Source organism: Muntiacus reevesi, chromosome 16 (genome assembly GCF_963930625.1).
Source record: "Muntiacus reevesi chromosome 16, mMunRee1.1, whole genome shotgun sequence".
In the NCBI taxonomy this organism is placed as follows: domain Eukaryota; kingdom Metazoa; phylum Chordata; class Mammalia; order Artiodactyla; family Cervidae; genus Muntiacus; species Muntiacus reevesi.
In genome coordinates this window covers 11,148,780-11,169,313 of record NC_089264.1, presented here as the reverse complement: position 1 = coordinate 11,169,313, position 20,534 = coordinate 11,148,780, and the positions used below count along the sequence as shown (strand labels likewise).

At 39.4% G+C, this 20,534-nt stretch overlaps 1 pseudogene; it reads left to right on the top strand.

Annotated features, from left to right (window-relative positions):
• Positions 1–4,509: 4,509 nt before the first annotated feature.
• On the top strand, positions 4,510–4,619 carry LOC136148162 (U2 spliceosomal RNA; annotated as a pseudogene).
• Positions 4,620–20,534: the final 15,915 nt, after the last annotated feature.

Here is a 20,534-nt window from a genome sequence, read left to right as displayed (position 1 = left end):
GTTTTAACTGAGAATTTTGTATGATTCTATTTTTCTTCTTTTTTAGAACACTGGTTATACTTCATATTTTAATTTTTAGTGGTTTCTCTAGAGTTCACAATATACATTTATAGCTGATCCACATATACTTTCAAATAATCCTATACTTCTAATAGGTAGTGTGAGCATATTTTAATAGAATGATCCTAATTCTGCCCTTTTATCTTCTATATCATTTCTGTCATTCATTTCAATGAACAAGATCGATCTCAAATAAACAATCTAAACTTACACTTAAAGAAACCAAGAAAAGAACTAATGAATCCCAAAGTTAGTAGAAGGAAGTAAATCATAAAGATCAGAGCAGAAATAAATAAAATCGAGATTAAAAAGATAATAGAAAAGGCCATAAAAACTAAGAGCTGTTTTTGAAAAGATAAACTCAATTGACAAACTATTAGGTAAACTCACAAAGGAAAAAAGAGAAAGGGCTTAATAAATAAAATCAGAAATGAAAGATGAGATATAACAACAGATACCATTGTTGCCATTTCCTTCTCCAAGGGATCTTCACAACCCAGGGGATCAAACCCGTGTCTCCTGCATTGCAGGCAGACTCTTTACTGTCTGAGTCACCAGGAAGTTTTTTTTAACAGATACCACAGAAATACAAAAAATTATAAGAGAAAATAAGAAGCAGCTATTTGTCAACAAATTAGAAGACCTAGAAGAAATGGACAAATTGTTAGAATCATACAGTCCTCCAAGGTTGAATCATGAAGAAAGAAAATCTGAATAGACTGATCACTACAGTGATAAATACAATACAGAGAATGAAACGTAATAAAAAAGCTAATAAAAATTGTAATCAAAAAGCTCCCTAAAAGTATAGGACTAGATGGCTTCACAAGTGAAATCTACTAAACATTCAAAGAAGATTTAATTCATATCCTTCTCAAACTATTTCAAAAAATTTCAGAAGAGGAATGTTATCTAATTCATTTTATGAGGCCAACATCACCCTGGTATTAGAAGCAGAGAGTTCAGTTCAGTTCAGTCACTCAGTCATGTCCAACTCTTTGGGATCTCATGAATCACAGCACACCACGTCTCCCTGTCAATCACAAACTCCCGGAGTTTACTCACACTCATGCCCATCGAGTCGGTGATGCCATCCAGCCATCTCATCCTCTGTCGGCCCCTTCTCCTCGTGCCCCCAATCCCTCCCAGCAACAGGGTCTTTTCCAATGAGTCAACACTTCGCATGAGGTGGCCAAAGGATTGGAGTTTCAGCTTCAGCTTCAGTCCTTCCAATGAACACCCAGGACTGATCTCCTTTAGGATGGACTGGTTGGATCTCCTTGCAGTCCAAGGGACTCTCAAGAGTCTTCCTCAACACCACAGTTCAAAAGCATCAATTTTTCAGTGCTCAGCTTTCTTCACAGTCCAACTCTCACATCCATACATGACCACTGGAAAAACCATAGCCTGACCAGGGGACCTTTGTTGGCAAAGTAATGTCTCTGCTTTTTAATATGCTATCTAGTTTGGTCATAACTTTCCTTCCAAGGAGTAAGCGTCTTTTAATTTCATGGTTGCAGTCACCATCTGCAGTGATTTTGGAGCCCAGAAAAATAAAGTCTGACACTGTTTCCACTGTCTCCCCATCTCTTTCCCATGAGGTGATGGGACCAGATGCCATGATCTTAGTTTTTTGAATGTTAAGCTTTAAGCCAACTTTTTCACTCTCCTCTTTCACTTTCATCAAGAGGCTTTGTAGTTCCTCTTCACTTTCTGCCATAAGGATGGTGTCATCTGCATATCTGAAGTTATTGATATTTCTCCCGGCAATCTTGATTCCAGCTTGTGCTTCTTCCAGCCCAGCGTTTCTCATGATGTACTCTGCATATAAGTTAAATAAGCAGGGTGACAATATACATGTCAATGTAAGTAAATAGAGGAAAACAACAGAATGGGAAAGACTAGAGATCTCTTCAAGAAAATTAGAGATACCAAGGGAACATTTCATGCAAAGATGAGTTCGATAAAGGACAGAAATGGTATGGACCTAACAGAAGCAGAAGATATTAAGAAGAGGTGGGAAGAATACACAGAAGAACTGTACAAAAAAGATCTTCACGACCCAGATAATTACAATGGTGTGATCACTCACCTAGAGCCAGACATCCTGGAATGTGAAGTCAAGTTGGGCCTTAGAAAGCATCACTACAAACAAAGCTAGTGGATGTGATGGAATTCCAGTTGAGCCATTTCAAATCCTAAAAGATGATGCTGTCAAAGTGCTACACTCAATATACCAGCAAATTTGGAAAACTCAGCAGTGGCCATAGGACTGGAAAAGGTCCGTTTTCTTTCCAATCCCTAAGAAAGGCAATCCCAAAGAATGCTCAAACTACCGCACAATTGCACTCATCTCTCACGCTAATAAAGTAATGCTCAAAATTCTCCAAGCCAGGCTTCAGCAATACATGAACTGTGAACTTCCAGATGGTCAAGCTGGTTTTAGAAAAAGCAGAGGAACCAGAGATCAAATTGCTAATATCTGCTAGATCATCAAAAAAGCAAGAGAGTTCCAGAAAAACATCTACTTCTGCTTTATTGACTATGCCAAAGCCTTCGACTGTGTGGAATCACAATCAACTGTGGAAAATTCTGAAAGAGATGGGAATACCAGACCACTGACCTGCCTCTTGAGAAACCTGTATGCAGGTCAGGAAGCAATAGTTAGAACTGGACATGGACCAACAGACTGGTTCCAAATAGGAAAAGGAGTATGTCAAGGCTGTATATTGTCACCCTGCTTATTTAACTTATATGCAGAAGCAGTAAAAGGTAACATTTTAAAAGAAAGAAAGAAAACTACAGGTTAATATTTCTAACAAACATAGGCACAAAAATCCTCAACAAAATATTAGCAAATGGAGTTCAACAATTCAACAGTACAACAAAAGGATCATATACACAAAAGGATCAATGGGATTTATGGACAATTAATTTATGACAAACAGTAAAGAACAGAGGCTGGAGAAACAATAATCTCTTCAAAAAATGGTACACCCATGGCTGATTCATGTGAATGTATGGCAAAAACCACCACAATATTGTAAAGTAATTTGCCTCCAATTAAAAAATAAATGGTAGTGGGGAAACTGGATGGCCACATGGAAAAAAATGAAATTAGACCTCTGTCTCACACCATACACAAAAAGTTAACTCAAAATGGATTAAAGCTTGAATGTAAGACTGAAACCATAAAACTCCTAGAAGGAAACATAGGCAATATTCTCTTTGACTTGGTTTAGCAATATCTTTCTAGATTTGATCCCTTAGGCAAGGGAAAGACAAGCAAAAGTAAACAGATGAGATTACATCAAAGCTTCTGTGCAGTAAAGGAAACAGAGAGACAACCTACTCAATGGGAGAGTATACTTACAAATGATACAACTGCTAAGGGGTTAATATCAGAGTATTATTAAAAACTCATACAACTCAACAATGAAAAGCAAACAACCTGATTTTAAAATGAGCAGAGGGGCTGAATTGACATTTTCCAAAGAAGAAATACAGATGGCCAACAGACACATCACTACAGAAGTAGAAATACATCATACACATAAAACTTATATAATGTTATAAGTCAATCTTATCTCAATAATAAAACTTTTATAGAAGAATAAGAAAAATCATTAATTGGATATATTTTTAATGGCTAATTCAAAGCCATTTTTGCTTAATCCAATCTATGGGTCACCTCAGAGTTGCTTTTTATTGGCTGCCTTTTAGCCTAACTATGGTATCTTCCCATTTCTTTACATGTCTTGTAATATTTTACTGCATAGTGCAAATTTTGGATAACACATTGTCAAGTCTTAGACTTTATATTCTTTTGAAGAATGTTTAGCTTTGTATTGGTATTCAATTATTAGTTGATCATCTAAACCTGTTTACACTTGACTTTTCATCTTCTTAAGGCTAATCTGAGAAAATCCTTTGTGCTGTCCAATCCCTATTTGGCATAGAGTCCTAGCAAGTGGTGGCAGTCTCATCTTTCTTCTATGGAGACAAATGCTGAATTTGGAGCATCCAAATTAGTTGAGATTTGAAGTGACTCCCAAAGAGAAGGAAACTTGGAAAATGAAGTCCTAAATCTCTTTGCAACCTCTTCTTACATACAACTCTGAACCCTTGGAGTTGTATGTAAAGAAGAGTAAAACTGCCATAAGATCAGCAGGAGACAGCAGCCTGGAGCCTAAATATCTGGACCAATATTTTTGCAGCCACTCAGTGATAGGAGAGAGAATGGAGTTCAAATCCTGTCTAGAAAAGCATCTCAACCTTGCCCTGAATGGCTCAGAGAGGCCTGAAATAGAACAGCTTACACACACCTAAAGGAATACTTGGCAAGGTTATAGTGATTTGCTTGCTCCCTACGTGCCAAAAGAAAGATTAACCTTCTTAGGAGGGAGATAATATCTTCTAATATTTTTTAATCTAAAATGCTCAACATCATTCGCTTCTCGGCCTTTTGGCTAAGATCAAGTGTAGTATCTGTTCTTATCAGTAAAATGCTCAACATCTAATAAAATGATGAGTCATGCTAAAATTCAGGACAAAATTATCAAAAACCCAGAGAAAAAATGGTTAGCTGTTGAAACAGATGCAACAGATATTATATTTTCAAACAGAAATTTTAAAAAATATCATTAATATTAATATATCTTAGAAAAGAGGGATTGGGAATTTCAATAGGTTCCTGGAACCCGTGAGTAGAAATTATAAGAACTAAAATTAAGAGCTCAATAGTTAGGTTTACACCATATGACCCAGCAGTCCCACTCCTAGGCATATACCCTGAGGAAACCAAAATTGAAAAAGATGCATGTATCCCAGTGTTCACTGCAGCACTATTTACAATAGCTAGAACATGAGAGAAACCTAGATGCCCATTGACAGATGAAGGATGAAGAAGCTTAGGATACATATATACAATGGAATACTACTCAGTCATAAAAAGGAACACATGTGAGTCAGTTCTAATGAGATGGATAAATCTAGAGCCTATAAAGAGAAATACAGATAGTGTATACTGATGCATATATATGGAATCTAGAAAGATGCTACTGATGAATTAATTTTCAGAGAAGCAATGAACAAACACACATAGAGAACATTGGAATCTGGAGGACTGGAGAAGGGAGAAGGTGAGATTATGGAGAGAGTAACATGAAAATTTACAATACCATATGTAAAATAGACAGCCAGTGGGAATTTGTTATAACCCAAACAGGGGCTCTGTGACAACCCGGAAGGGTGGGATATATGGGGAAGGAAATGGGAGGGAGGCTCAAGAAGGATGGGATGGGACATGGGTATACCCATGATTGATTCTAGTTGATGTATGTCAGAAAGCCACAAAATTCTGTAAAGCAATCATCCTTCAACTAAAAAAATAAAGTGGTTAAAAAAAAAGTTTAGTAGCAGATGATACTCTTCCGAATAGAGGATTCATGACCTGGAAGACAGGTCAGTAGAAACTATCCCTATTAAAATATGCAGAGAAAAAAAATTAAAATTACTGAAAAGCATAAAAGAAACATGTGACTCATGGTGAAAAGTCCTAGTCTATGTAATCAGTATCAAAACAAAAGTAGAGAATGACACAAAAGCCATATTTGAAAATATGCCAGTCAAAATTCATCAGAAATCTAAAGCCACTAATTGAAGAAGCTCTACAAATCCCATTGTGCCTATGAACAGATGATGTGATAGATATGGGTGAGTATGCAGAAGTGTCCGACAAATATAGTCAAGGGTCTCTAACCTGTCTAGGTTAGTGGAACTTCCTAAAGAAGAGAAGAATATACAAGCAAAATAGAAACAATATAATTAAATCAACCAGAACTGATTGAGTACCAATGTTGTATATATCATTAGTGCCTTTAAAAATCTATTTGAGGGTATGATATACACAGCAAACACAATATTGCAGTTTAAAATTAAATTTAAGCTTGCATTATGACTTAATAACTATGCACTGATTTACCAGGAATGAAGACAATGATAGAGATGGTAATAAGTTATGAATTGACTTTGAAGGATAAACTAGAGTTGCAACTTATGAAAATAATATGTGTGGTATTGATATATGAGTCACAATAAAGCAAATCTTTAATTTTCCCTGGTGACTCAGATGGTAAAGAATATACCTGCAATGCAGGAGAACCAGGTTCAATCCCTTGGTCAAGAAGATCCCCTGGAGAAGGGAATGGCAAGCACTCCAGTATTCTTGCCTAGAAAACCCCATGGACAGAGGAACCTGGGGGCTACAGTCCATGGAGTTGCAAGACCAACACTTTCACTTTACTTAATTTTCAAATGGGGTTCCACAAATCTCTGGGATTCTTTGGAAATGTTTCACAGATATCCTTATGAGAGTGAGGATGAGTATTTGGGTATAATCTAAAAGAATAAATTTAAACTAAAAGAAATACATCTTATTCCATAATAAAAACAAGAATTTTTGGTAGCTATCATATAGTTGATAAGTAAAAAATGTTCTAGGGACAGCAGTAACTCTGGATAAAGAATAATTTGGAAAAGATCTATGATAGAGAATATACTCCATCAATATGATAATTGACTGGGTTCAGAGGGAAAAGATGACCACAGAGAAATTACTGTGCTCTGACCACCCAAGGAATTTTAAGAAAGCTGATATATACCATTGAAATATTTTTAATTCTGTACTGTTTTGTACCTCGTTGCCCTTTTGCCACAAACCATTAGTTAAAGTCTATTACACACAAGATTACGTTAGTGATGCTTTGGTAATTAAATGAGAAATTAAACACATACATCTTTGGGAGTAAAGTGATATGGAAAGAGTTTAAAAGTTATAAGAAATGATAGGGCAAGTGCAGGTGAGAACTGAGATCTGAGAGCAGGAATTTGAAATAAAAATGACTAAAAATGCCATGGCCTGTACCCACAAATCTGCAGTAATTTGGGCCACTTCGAAAAGATTAATCATCTAAACTGTGAGAATTGTTGACTTTAAATTTCTTGGAATGCAGGAGTGTGTTTATCTCCAACCTCAGTATCTGGAGCAGAGTATTATATGTGTTGAATTTATCGTCTAATTAGTATAACAATGATACAAAAGAGAGACAGTGAGGCTCTGTGGAGCCTAAAGTTTACTTAATTTAGGAGCCCATCTTTATGGAAAGTAATTAAAAATTGCTGGTACAAAATTAAGGAGTGGGATCTGAGAGTCCCTAAGCTGGAACTTCACTAACTTTACAAGACAGTGGGAAAAATAAAATGGAAAGTATTAGTCTCTCAGTCATGTCTGACTCTTTGCGACCCCATGAACTGTAGCTCACCAGGCTCCTCTGTCTATGGAATTCTCCAGGCAAGAATATTGGAGTGGGTATCCCTTCCCTTCTCCAGGGAATCTTCCTGACCCAGGGATCGAACCCATGTCTCCTGCATTGCAGGTGGACTGCCTCTGATATAGATACTGATTTTTCTCCTTTAATGTGATTTATATCTTCCTCTTCAGGTTTGCTTTACTAATACTTGTCAGTTGAGCCTTATGCATCATAATGCATTTTAGTTTTTAAATGTTGTATTTTTGGAACAGAAGAACAAAAATAAAGAATATTTGTCACACTAAAAGTCATACAAGAGAAACAAGTTTTCAATAAAATGGATTGATTATATTTTCAGAGACGTAATATCTCTAATCAAAAAACTGAGGTCCTATATTTAGACTTAAGGTCATCTTTAAAATAGATGCCATATACTATTCTACTCTGGATGTCTGTATTTTAATACATTTCCTCCCTTAAGACCACAGGATGGCAATATATCCCCCAAAGACTTAGTTTTGTCTCTAGGTCCCTGTATCCTAGGGGGGCTTCTCAGGTGGCCTAGAGGTAAAGAATCTACCTGTCAATGTAGGAGACATAAGAGAATGGGTTCAATCCCTGGGTCAGGAAGATCCCCTGGAGAAGGAAGTGGCAACCCACTCCAGTATTCTTGCCTGGAAAATTCCATGGACAGAGGAGCCTGGCGGGCTACAGTCCATGGGGTCACAACAAGTCAGACATTACTGAACATTCTTATCCAGGCTAATTCTAAAAGCAGAGCTAATTTCCTTTCTCTCAGATACCATGCTTACCTGTCAAATAATTCGTCAGCAATTTTGCCCAAGGGGATTTCACTTATTTTTCACTTTATTATAGTTTATCTTTAATAGATCAAATTTTTACTGTGCAGCGCTGGAGCGACTTTGAGAAGTTACCCCACATCGAAGGGCAACGAAGCCCCAGAAAGATGGTAGGCACTGGAGCAGTGGCTGCAAGGTGCTGCAGCGACTTTGAGGAGATACCCCACATCCAAGTGCAAAGGAGAGGCCCCAGCAAGATGGTAGGAGGGGCAAAAGCGCATTTAGAATCAAACACCATACCTGCCAGAGACACTCAGAGGGTTCACACAAACCTTGTGTGCACCAGGACCCAGAGACTGAGGCAGAACTGTGTTTGAGGGTCTTCTGCAGAGATACAGGTCAACAGTGGACTGCTTCGGGGCAGGGCCTCTGGATGCAGTGGACCTGAGTGTGCCATAAGCCCTTTTGGAGGAGGTCACCATTAACCCCACCGTAGAGCCGCCAGAATTTACACAGGACTGGAAACAGACTCTTGGAGGGCACAAATAAATCATTGTGTGCACCAAGATCCAGGAGAAAGGAGCAGTGACCCCGCAAGAGACTGACCCAGACTTGCCTGGGAGTGGCCAGGAGTCTCCAGCTGAGGTGTGGGTCAGCATTGGCCTGCTGCAGGGTTGGGGTCGTTGATTATAGCAGTACATGCATGGGACCTTTTGAAGGAGGTCCCCATTATCTTCATTACCTCCACCATAGTTTGGCCTCAGGTCAAATAACAGGGAGGGAACACAGCCCCGCCCATCAACAGAAAATTGGATTAAAGATTTACTGGCATGGTCCCGCCCATCAGAACAATACCCAGTTTCCCCCTCAGTCAGTCTCTCCCATCAGGAAGCTTCCATAAGCCTCTTACACTTCTCCATCAGAGGGCAGATAGGCTGAAAATCACAATCACAGAAAACTAACCATTCTGATCACATGGACCACAGCCTTGTTTAACAATGAAACTATGAACCATGCCGTGTAGGGCCACCTAAGATGGACGGGTCATGGTGGAGAGTTCTGATAAAACGTGGTCCTCTGGAGAAGGGAATGGCAAACCACTTCAGTATTCTTGCCTTGAGAACCCCATGAACAGTATGAAAAGGCAAAAAGAAAGAGCACTGATAGATGAACTCCCCAGGTCAGTAGGTGTCCAATATGCTACTGGAGATCAGTGAAGAAATAACTCCAGAAAGAATGAAGAGACAGAGCCAAGGCAAAAACAATGCCCAGTTGTGGATTTGACTGGTGATGGAAGTAAAATATGATGCTGCAAAGAGCAATATTGCCTAGGAACCTGGAATGTTAGGTCCATGAATCAAGGCAAATTGGAAGTGGTCAAACAGGAGATGGCAAGAGTGAGCATTGACATTTTAGGAATCTGCGAACTAAAATGGACTAGAATGGGTGAATTTAACTCAGATGACCATTACATCTACTATTGTGGGCAGGAATCCCTTAGAAGAAATGGAGTAGCCATCATAGTCAACAAACGAGCCCAAAATGCAGTACTTGGATGCAATCTCAAAAACGACAGAATGATCTCTGTTCGTTTCCAAGGCAAACCCTTCAATATCAAGGTAATCCAAGTCTATGCCCTCACCTGTAATGCTGAAGAAGTTGGATGTTTCTATGAAGACCTACAAGACCTTCTAGAATTAACACCCAAAAAAGATGTCCTTTTCATTACAGGGGACTGGAATGCAAAACTAGGAAGTCAAGAAATACCTGGAGTAACAGGCAAATTTGGCCTTGGAGTACAGAATGAAGCAGGGCAAAGGATAATAGAGTTTTGCAAAAAGGACACACTGTTTCCACTGTTTCCCCATCTATTTGCCATGAAGTGATGGGACCAGATGCCATCAGTGTGGTGTCATCTGCATATTTGAGGTTATTGATTTTTCTCCTGGCAATCTTTATGGTATCATCTCAAATAGTAGAATATATCATTTCTGAAAACCAGAGATGAAAGTAATAATGGTCCTGTCACATTATTCACAATTTTTACTTATTATTCCAGCATATATGCTCTGTAGGTCTAGTGATCTTGATTTTGAAAGGGGAATGCCTCCACCAAGAAATATAACATGAGTCATTTCAGTGTCCTCATGCCAGCAGAGCAGTGGGTGAAAGAGGGGGATCACTATTTTGGTGAGGGTGATTAGCCTTGATCATCATGAAGCACTAAGACGAAGCCAGGGAGAAATGTATCTGGACTTCAGATTGTTGGTGAGTGTGTAATTTCCTCAGTTCTGTCTTGCCACAGCAAAAATTTGAAGTGACGGTCGAATCTGTGCCAGAGCTCAGTCCCATTAAGGAAAACAAAGGATAGTACATCCTTGAGGAGCAAGGGCGGGCCGACCCAAAAGACGAATTGAAGAGAGATCTCAGTCCTTCTAGTCTTCCTCCTTTTATACATTTGTCTCCTGCCCCCTAAGCCTGCCCTATGTAAATTGGATTACCAGGAGGGCTGTTCATTTTACCTGAGGTCCTCACTCGGGTCCTTGGACCTTCCTTTGTTCTATTTACACGGGCTTTCCCCCTCTTTGTCTTTTAGCTACCACCATTCTGGACTCTTTTTTCCTATCCTAACTACCTAACAAGATGATCCACTTGCATGATTGTCAAAATTCCCATGTTAAGTTGTAACTATAATTGGGCAGGTACAGCAACCACATCCTTCTAAGGGTAGGTAATCAGGAACTCAGAACCCTTGGGTTGAATGTCAGTTCAAGTCACCATCCGAGTCACTGTAGAGGAGGAAAAATAATTTTCCTCTGACGATTCTAGGTTCCTGACTGAGACTTGCCCCTGCCCCCCATAACAAAAGACAGATTAATGGGAGGAATATAAAAGCAATTTTAATTATGCACATCTCCATAGGAGCCCCACAAAGATATGAGAACTCAAAGGCACCCAGATGATTGAGGCCTGTATATCATCCTGAGCTAAGAAAAGAGATGAGGCTTTGGGGCTTCAAAGGGGAGAAGGCAGCACATGGGTAGGAGAGAAGAGGAAATGCTCCACTCTGACTATGGCGGGGCTCCACAAGCAGAGATGGTCCTACCCAGCAGGTAAATCTCAGGTAAGGTAGATGCTTTGATAATAGCTCTCTTCCAGCTTTTCTAATGTAAATTTCCTTTTGAAAGTAGATTTCCATTACAAAAAGATAACTTCTACTCTGTTTCAGAGCTTCTTCTGTATTTCTAGTTTCTTAAAAAAAAAAAAAAAAAAGGAATCCTTATGCCAAAGATGCATATTTGGGGGTGGCATGTTCAGTTACCCTTCACTAACCTAGACTAGCAGAACTTCCAGTCGAAGGGGAGGGGCACTTTACAGGAGTGACCATAAAGTATAAAATCATGGAAAATATAAGTGATTTATTGCTAATACAATAAATGGTGTGTCAACTGATATCAGAGGGTATGCTCCATGAATATTTATTTGTTGTGCTGTGTGCTATGGTTAGCCTCTCAGTCATGTCAGATTCTTTGCGACCCCATGGACTGCCGCACGCCAGACTCCTCTGTCCATGGGGATCCTACAGGCAAGAAAACTGGAGTGGGTTGCCATGCCCTCCTCCAGGGGATTTTCCCAATCCAGGAATTGAACCCAGATCTCCTGCCCTGCAGGCAGATTCTTTATCAACTGAGCCACCAGAGAAGCCCCATGCAAAATTTCCATCAACCCCTGCAAGTGTAGCTGTAATATGTTGCTTCTCTGATTTTCACTAAAAAAAAACCAAACAAACAAACAAAACAAACTTGTTCTTTTCACATCCCACTGAAGAAGTAAACAAGGTTACTTAGTCTAAGGAGAGACAGGGAGGGAAAGATTCCAGTTTTCATGGCTTTTATGCAGCATGGGCAGTAAAGAAAGGAGTTATCAATATCTCTTGCAGCCTTAGGACCAATTGCAGCTAACAGTGCTATAGCTTGGCCAACTAGTCTTTTCTTGTAAATTTCCCTAGAAATATGCACAAGCAGTATCCCAGAGAAACTGCTCTGATGGAGTATACTTAACACAGGAAACGAGTAAGTCTGGGTGGCACAGGGGATGGCCTGTGGTGGATGCTCTTGACACCCCACTCAGTTGCCCATTCTCCAACTGCCTATATTGTTGGGTATTAATGTATCTCACCAGCCACTTCCTCTGAAGCTAGGAATGACCTCTGCTTCCCCACCTCCTCATGAGGAGGTAGACCTAAGTCAATGACTGTCTGATAACAATGTATAAAAGGTTAGCCCCCTGGACTCAAGTGAAAGTGGTGTCCGACTCTTTGCCACCCCATAGATTATGGAAACTCCAAGGAATTCCCCAGGCCAGAATACTGGAGTGGGTAGCCTTTCCCTTCTCCAGGGGATATTCCTGACCCAGGAATCAAACCCAGGCCTCCTGCATTACAGGCAGGTATGTTACCAACTGAGATATCAGGGAAACCTGGCCTCAAAGGCGAACTAATTACCCTTTGAGGGTGAGGATTAAAACCTAATCCTTCATTGCAGCAGAGACAACTGTGCTTTTTGGTTCCAGGATTTTCCTGTGGAACTAAACTGAAATTAGTCTCTGCTGCGACGAAGGATTAGGTATTAATCCTCACCGTCTCCTGCCTCCCTCACTCCTCCTGAGGCACTGTCTTCTAATAAGTTGCTTGAATTTCTCTGACTCTGCTTAATAAGTGACTTTGGTGCATTGTGTATATTGAGAGAAAAAGGTATGTTTGTTCTTAGTTCCATCATCATATTTTATTTATTCTCTATGGTTTCTTTCTTTTTTTCCCACTTTATATGGTCCATTTGCTTTACTCTGTGTGTGCTCTGATAATCTGGAAGACTGTGTTTTTGTTGTGATGGATAATCATTGAGGGTGTTTACACTTTATCTGAGTTAAATCCACCCATTCCAGTCCATTTTAGTTTGCTGATTCCTAGAATGTCGACATTCACTCTTGCCATCTCCTGTTTGACCACTTCCAATTTGCCTTGATTCATGGACCTAACATTCCAGGTTCCTATGCAATATTGCTCTTCACAGCATTGGACCTTGCTTCTATCACCAGTCCCATCCACAACTGGGTGTTGTTTTTGCTTTGACTCCATCCCATCATTCTTTCTGGAGTTATTTCTCCACTGATCTCCAGTAGCATATTGGGCACCTACCGACCTGGGAAGTTTCTCTTTCAGGATCCTATCATTTTGCCTTCTCATACTGTTCATGGGGTTCTCAAGGCAAGAATACTGAAGTGGTTTGCCATTCCCTTCTCCAGTGGACCACATTCTGTCAGACCTCTCCACCATGACCTGTCCGTCTTGGGTGGCCCCACACGGCATGGCTTAGTTTCACTGAGTTAGACACGACTGTGGTCCTGTGATCAGATTGGCTAGTTTTCTGTGATTGTGGTTTTAGTGTGTCTACCCTCTGATGCCCTCTCGCAACACCTACCATCTTACTTGGGTTTCTCTTACCTTGGACATGGGTTATCTCTTCAGGGCTGCTCCAGCAAAGCGCAGCCGCTGCTCCTTACCTTGGACGAGGGGTATCTCTTATGGCCGCCCCTCCTGACCTTGAAGGTGGGCTAGCTCCTCTCGGCCCTCCTGCGCCAGCGCAGCAGCCGCTCCTGAGAGGTGGGGTAGCTCCTCTCAGGTGGGGCCCCTGACCTCAGGCGTGGGGTAGCTCCTCATGGCCACGCTTCTGCGTAGTCCGCCGCAGCCAGAGGGGCTGAACAATGAGAGAGAGGACGACAAGCTTCCAAAACACCTCAGTCGTGTCCGACTGCTTGCAACCATGGACTGTAGGGCACCAGGCTCCTCAGTCCATGGGATTTTCCAGGCAAGAATACTGGAGTGGGTTGCCATTTCCCTCTCCATGGTTTTTCTAGTGGTCATGTATGGATGTGAGAGTTGGACTGTGAAGAAAGCTGAGCGCTGAAAAATTGATGCTTTTGAACTGTGGTGTTGGAGAAGACTCTTGAGAGTCCCTGGAACTGCAAGGAGATCCAACCAGTCCATCCTAAAGGAGATCAGTCCTGGGTGTTCATTGGAAGGACTGATGCTGAAGCTGAAGCTCCAATACTTTGGCCACCTCATGCGAAGAGCTGACTCATTGGAAAAGTCCCTGATGCTTGGAGGAATTGGGGGCAGGAGGAGAAGGGGACGACAGAGGATGAGATGGCTGGATGGCATCACCGACTCGATGGGCATGAGTTTGAGTGGACTCCGGGAGTTTGTGATGGACAGGGAGGCCTGGCGTGCTGCGATTCATGGGATCGCAAAGAGTCAGACACGATTGAGCGACTGAACTGAACTGAACACTTTATCTTCCATTTTGTTAAACAGAATCCATAAACAGTGACAAAATTACAATATTTCTTCTTTCTCACATCCTTTCAATTTTCTTGTTCCATAGTCAGCATTTTTATCTGTTATGGTAGTCCTATAGTTAATTAAATCTGTGTTTACAGCCAGCATTATTCCTATAATTTCTGGCTGACTTCAGTTCTTTCACTAGTAGTTTCTCCATGAAGGGCTCATGGAAATTGGATATCTTGAGTTTTTGCAGATTACATGTGTTTTTTTTTTTTTAATTTTCTTGCCTTTGTATTTGAATGCTGCTGCTGCTCCTGCTAAGTTGCTTTAGTCATGTCCGACTCTGCGTGACCCCATAGATGGCAGCCCACCAGCCTCCCCCGTCCCTGGGATTCTCCAGGCAAGAACACTGGAGTGGGTTGCCATTTCCTTCTCCAATGCATGAAAGTGAAAAGTGAAAGTGAAGTCGCTCAGTCTGTCCAACTCTTAGCGACCCCATGGACTGCAACCTACCAGGCTCCTCCATCCATGGAATTTTCCAGGCAAGAGTACTGGAGTGGGGTGCCATTGCCTTCTCCGTTATATTTGAATAAGTGAATATAAAATTGAGTATTTTGTTTTGCAATAAATATTTTTATTCCACTTATTTTGAATTTATCTCTTTGTCATTGATATTAGACTTTTTAAAAATATAAACATTTAAAGTACTCATCTTTCCTTACATTTTAAAAAGATCAGCCATATTTCACAAGTTTCAATATATTATAGTTATTTATATTCAGTTTGAAACATTTTATTTTCATTTTAATGTCTTTTCTGCCTCATATTATTTAGAAGTATTTGCATTGTTTCCAAGAATGGGGGAGGAGATAGGTTCAAGATATATGCTACTGTTTTTCAATGTAATTCCACTATAGTCAGAAAAACCCTGTACAGTTTCAATGATTACTTATTGAAATAAGAATTGGGTCTTTTTTATGGTCTACATGGGCCATCTTGGTGAATTTACTATATGCACTCAATAAATCAATTTTGTAGTATCAGGTGTGGTATTTTATAACCATTGGTTATCTTGCAATACCTAGCAGAGTGCCCAAAGATGTAAACACCATCCCTAGAATCTCTTATCATGTGTGTAAAATGGGACCTGCAGGGACGATTAAGTTAAGGACTCTTCAATGAGGAAATAATCTGGATTTCCTATAGGACCCAATGGAATTCCAAGGGCCTTCATAAGAGAGAAGGAGTAAGGTCAAACAGGAAAAAAAGGCAATCTGATGACCAAGTTAGAGAGGAGTCTAAGCTGCTGACTTTGAAGATGCTGGGAGGGGCCACAAACAAAGGCTAGAGAAGCCTCTACAAACCAGAAAGGGTAAGAAAATGAATTCTCTCCTAGCACCTCTAGAGGAATGCAGCTTTGCTAACGCCCTGGTTTTGACCCAGTAAAGCCCATTTTGGACTTTTGATCTCCCAAATGATAAGATAACAAATTGTTTTAAGCCATTAAATAATTTGGAAAGTTGCTGCAGAAGTAATAGGAAACTAATATGTAGATCAGGGTGATTCATGATATTGTTCAGATCGTCTGTGTTATACTGAGTTTTTGTCTAGTAGTCTTTCCAGTTGCCCAGAGAGGAATTGGTTCTAGAATTGTCTTCATTCCTTTTAATCCTGATTTTTTGCTTTGTCTAAATCGAGGTTTTCTTTTTAGATGCATACATGTTTATGGCTGGGTTTCCACTACAACCTAAGTCTAGAGAAGCAGCTCATCTCTCAGTTAAGTTCTTTTATGTATAATTGAATCTCTCCTTTTCAGTGCATGTTTCTGGGATCAGCCAGAGATTTGTAGAGAGTTTGTCAATAGAACTTGGGGCTTCTACCCATTGGCTCTCTCCTTTCAGGGATTCCCATCGTTATTTCTAACACCAGTGGTTGCTCTGAAAGCTATCCTGCTTTTCACCATATGGACTGGAAACTTCATATAAAGTTAATTCACTCGTGCCGCCTTCTGCCTGCCTGTGCATGCATGCTCAGTTGTTCAGTCATGTCTGACTCTTTGGGACCCCATGGACTGTAGCCTGCCAGGCACTTCTGTCCATGGAATTTTCCATGCAAGAATACTGGAGTGGGTTGCCATTTCCATTTCCTGAGGATCTGCATAGAAAAATATTTGTCTATTTTACAAGCATTAACTCCCCTGCAGAATCTATTAATGAAATCTAATCTCAGGAGTGATAGCCTACCACGTGTCACACTCAAGGGGAGATTGTATGGGGTGTGTACACCAGGGGGTAGAAATATCACGTAGGGGCATCTCAGATTTCTGCCTGCCACTAATTATTATATGAAAAGTGAAGTCAACCTCTTGAATTTTATTATATGAATACCACTCCATTATCAAGAACAAGTCACAGGCTTCATTTTTCTTTCTCCGTGTTATCTAAGATAATGTGACATTTATATGTCCGTACTCTTAGCCAGGCTGGCTGCAGTCTGGAGAGTTGCTTGGAATCGGACATGACTGAAGCGACTTAGCAAGCATGCACTCTTAGGAGGAAAAAAAAAAATTGTGCTGTGATTATTATATTCATTTCATAGGTATCTCACATTTTAGGGGTCATGGTATTTTATTCTTGAGTTTTCTACAGTTTTTGCCTTTTTCTGTCCCCTGCCTCAACCCCAGCCACAGATCACTCACTGCATGCCTTTCTGTTTTATTGCCCCTTCCTTTTGTTTTCTTCTCTTGTGAATATTTATAATACTTAGACCTGTAAAGGAAACTTAAGGGTTTAGTGTTCTTCAAAGTTAAATTGAGTTAATCTTATACAACTGCAAGCAGAAATTTGATTCCATGGATTTCTAAGTTCTTTGGAAAAAATTTACTGTGATCTCTAGCTGGAGGCATTCTAAAATTATTTACAACTATTTCCATAATTACCCTTAAACTCTGACAAAGCTGCCTACAATTTATACTGTTCTTCTTAGGAATGTTTTTCAAAAGACTTAGCACACTGTAGCTTTCATGTAGCTTTGGGGGTGTTTACAATGCCGTATTATTGCTCAGGGATCAGTTTGGTGGTGCCCAAGCCCACAGGACACAAATCCTTTTTAAGACTGTTTGCTTGTCTATTTAGAAGCCTTTAAAGCTATTGTTCCAAACTAATTCCAGAAGATTAAATTACCTGATAAAGTTTTTAAACCTTAGTCAATTTACAATTCCATCACCAGGAAATAAGATTCGAAAATAATTTGTGGGGTTTTTTTCTAACATAAAAATTCGTATACTATACCTACTAAGGCATTTGATAAGGAAGAACAATCCAAATTAGTACAGGAATGGAAGCCCTGACATTTACAGCTATGAACATTGCTTTTGTCAACTGACAAGACTAAAACAATTTAGCAAGGCCTCTGATATCCTTTATTCAATGTAAAATCCATGAATTGGGGAGCACACTGCCTTACAAGCAATGGAGCACCCTTCCTGAAGGGTCTGAAGCAAGAACAAGTTTTAGACTGTTACAAGAGGCAACTTAGGGCATAATGGACTAGACGGTCAGGGATTTACGTACAAGGATTTAAGGCTAATAGATCTTACTGTCTAAGGCCAGGTAAGCTAGCTAAAAGTTGAATTGGAGGATTGTGTATGTTAGATTTTCTTGACGAGTGCTTTCTGTGGTAAGTGGAGACTGACAGGTTTAGATTTCTGACCTGGGCTACCCTCCATTTGGTGGATTCTGATATGTAAATTAAGTTCCTCACTGATACAGGTGACAATTTTTAGATGAGAAAATAGGTTGTGAAACAAAGCAGAGAACTGCAGATCCAGAATTAACCAGATGCAAAGGGTTCCCCAATGTCTCAGCAGGTAAATAATCCACCTGCTACCCCGGAGATTCAGGTTCAATCCCTGGGTTGGGAAGATCCCCTGGAGGAGGGTATGGCAACCCACTTCAGTATTCTTTCTGGGAAAATCTCCTGGACAGAGGAGCCTGGTGGGCTACAGTCTATGGGGTCAGAAAGGGTCAGACACGACTGAAACGACTGAACACCGCACAAGGGATCTTTACTCCCAATTCAACTTCTTTCCTCAAAATACATCTATGGTTATATAGAAATCACTTTTTATAAACTGAATTGCTAAAAGCCACGAGGCTTTTAAAAAACTCATCCTGTTGTAAAATGAATAACCACTCTAATTCATAATTAGATTTATTGAAAGTAGAACATAACAATTGCATACTACCATGGTTTCTTCAGATGTTTCAATTTGGAAAATATGAGCTTCAAAATTAAGTGGACAAATGTACTTTACTTCTGTTAGAGCTATAACCTTTCTACCCTCTAGAATTTTCCCCCAATATCAGTTCATATTCTGATGCAGTTAGCCTTTCTTGAAAGCACTGGTTGAACTGTACTCTTTCTGATATGACTTATAAACAATTGATATTTAATTGCTTTCCAAGAGCATTCAGTTGGGGTCACTTAAAACTCACCTTTCTAATGGGGCACTGAGGTGGAGAGATGGAGGGGTCATCCTTATTGCTACTCTCCTAAGGCATTACTTAAATTCCTAACTAGGTTTTTTGCTTGTTTCTTTCTTTGCCTAGACTAATTTTGAGACCTCTGTAAACTGGTGGCCAAATACCCTAAGATATTCACAAGATGTTTAAATTGTCTCAAAAACATTTAAGCTCTTCAGAGATTTGATTCTTTTCTTACTACAAAAAGCACTCAGAACATGTGTTGAAAATCATATGTATGTAGCTGAACTATTTCTGTAAAATTAATTTTTGAGGGTGTGGTGTCTTGGGTAAAGGGAAGTATATGACCTCAGAACAACCATTCAAATTTCTACTTGGCTCCTTACCAGTTCTTTGTGTCCTTGGATACATTACACTGAGTTTGATATTTTTCCTTAAATAAAAAGAGATGATAAATGTAATTACCAAATTTGGTTGTATTAACAAGGAAACTATGTAAAATATCTGAAATATAGAAGATTATTTTTAAAAAATTACAGGTGATTTTATAAACAGTATTCCCTTTTGGATATCATATATTCTAAATTTTTAAATAATTCATGGATTAATGATTCTATTAAATTGTTTTAACTATTTAATTTTTTATTTTCTTCCATACTTAAAGATGACAAACTAATTTCTAATTAATAGTAGTCATTCATTTGCCCAAAATAGCTTGAGAGTACAGCATTTTGAATATAGTTTTCTGTCTATAACAATAAATCTACTTGTCCAATTTTCAAGTGAAAATTTTTGTCATAATTCTTATTTTCTATTCTTTCCAATCTATGTGATATCTTATATCAAGAGTGAAATTTTAAAGAGTGAATGTGGTGAGGACAATTACAGATGTTTGACAAAGATATAACCAAAGAATCAATAGCCTCTTTTATTAACATAAGCATAGATAGTCCACAAAAGAATTCCTTTGCTTGGAGGAACAATAATGCATCTGAGAAGTATGAAGAGGGTATTTTTTCCTTAATCCAGAATGTTTTGATGGAGACATTGTATCTATTGGAATAAAAACAGCAGACAGGGATGAAGGTTTGAAGGTCAATAAGAATTTTAAACTAAAGAATTAGACTTAGGCATCATTACCATTGAGTTTGAAAGATGAATATAAATTTTGTCTTGATAAAAAGAAATTGAATGAACATGAATGTTTCAAATGGGTATGATCCAAAACTTCAAGTGTGTTTATTTTTAAATTATAGTTTGGTTAAACTATGAGGATATATTTTCAAGTCTTCTCTTCTGGCTCTATCAAAATAGCAGAGTGGGTGACTTAAACAACAGATTTTTATTTCTCAGTTCTAAAATCGGGGAAGTCCAAGAATATGATGCCTGCAGATTTGGTTCTTGTTGAGATACCTCTTCCTGGCATACAGACTACCACCTCCTCCTATATGTGTTCTCATATGGTGGCAAAAGACCTCTTTTAAGGATATTCTTCCTCATGAGATCATATAAAGCTAATTCCCAAAGCCCCCCCCCC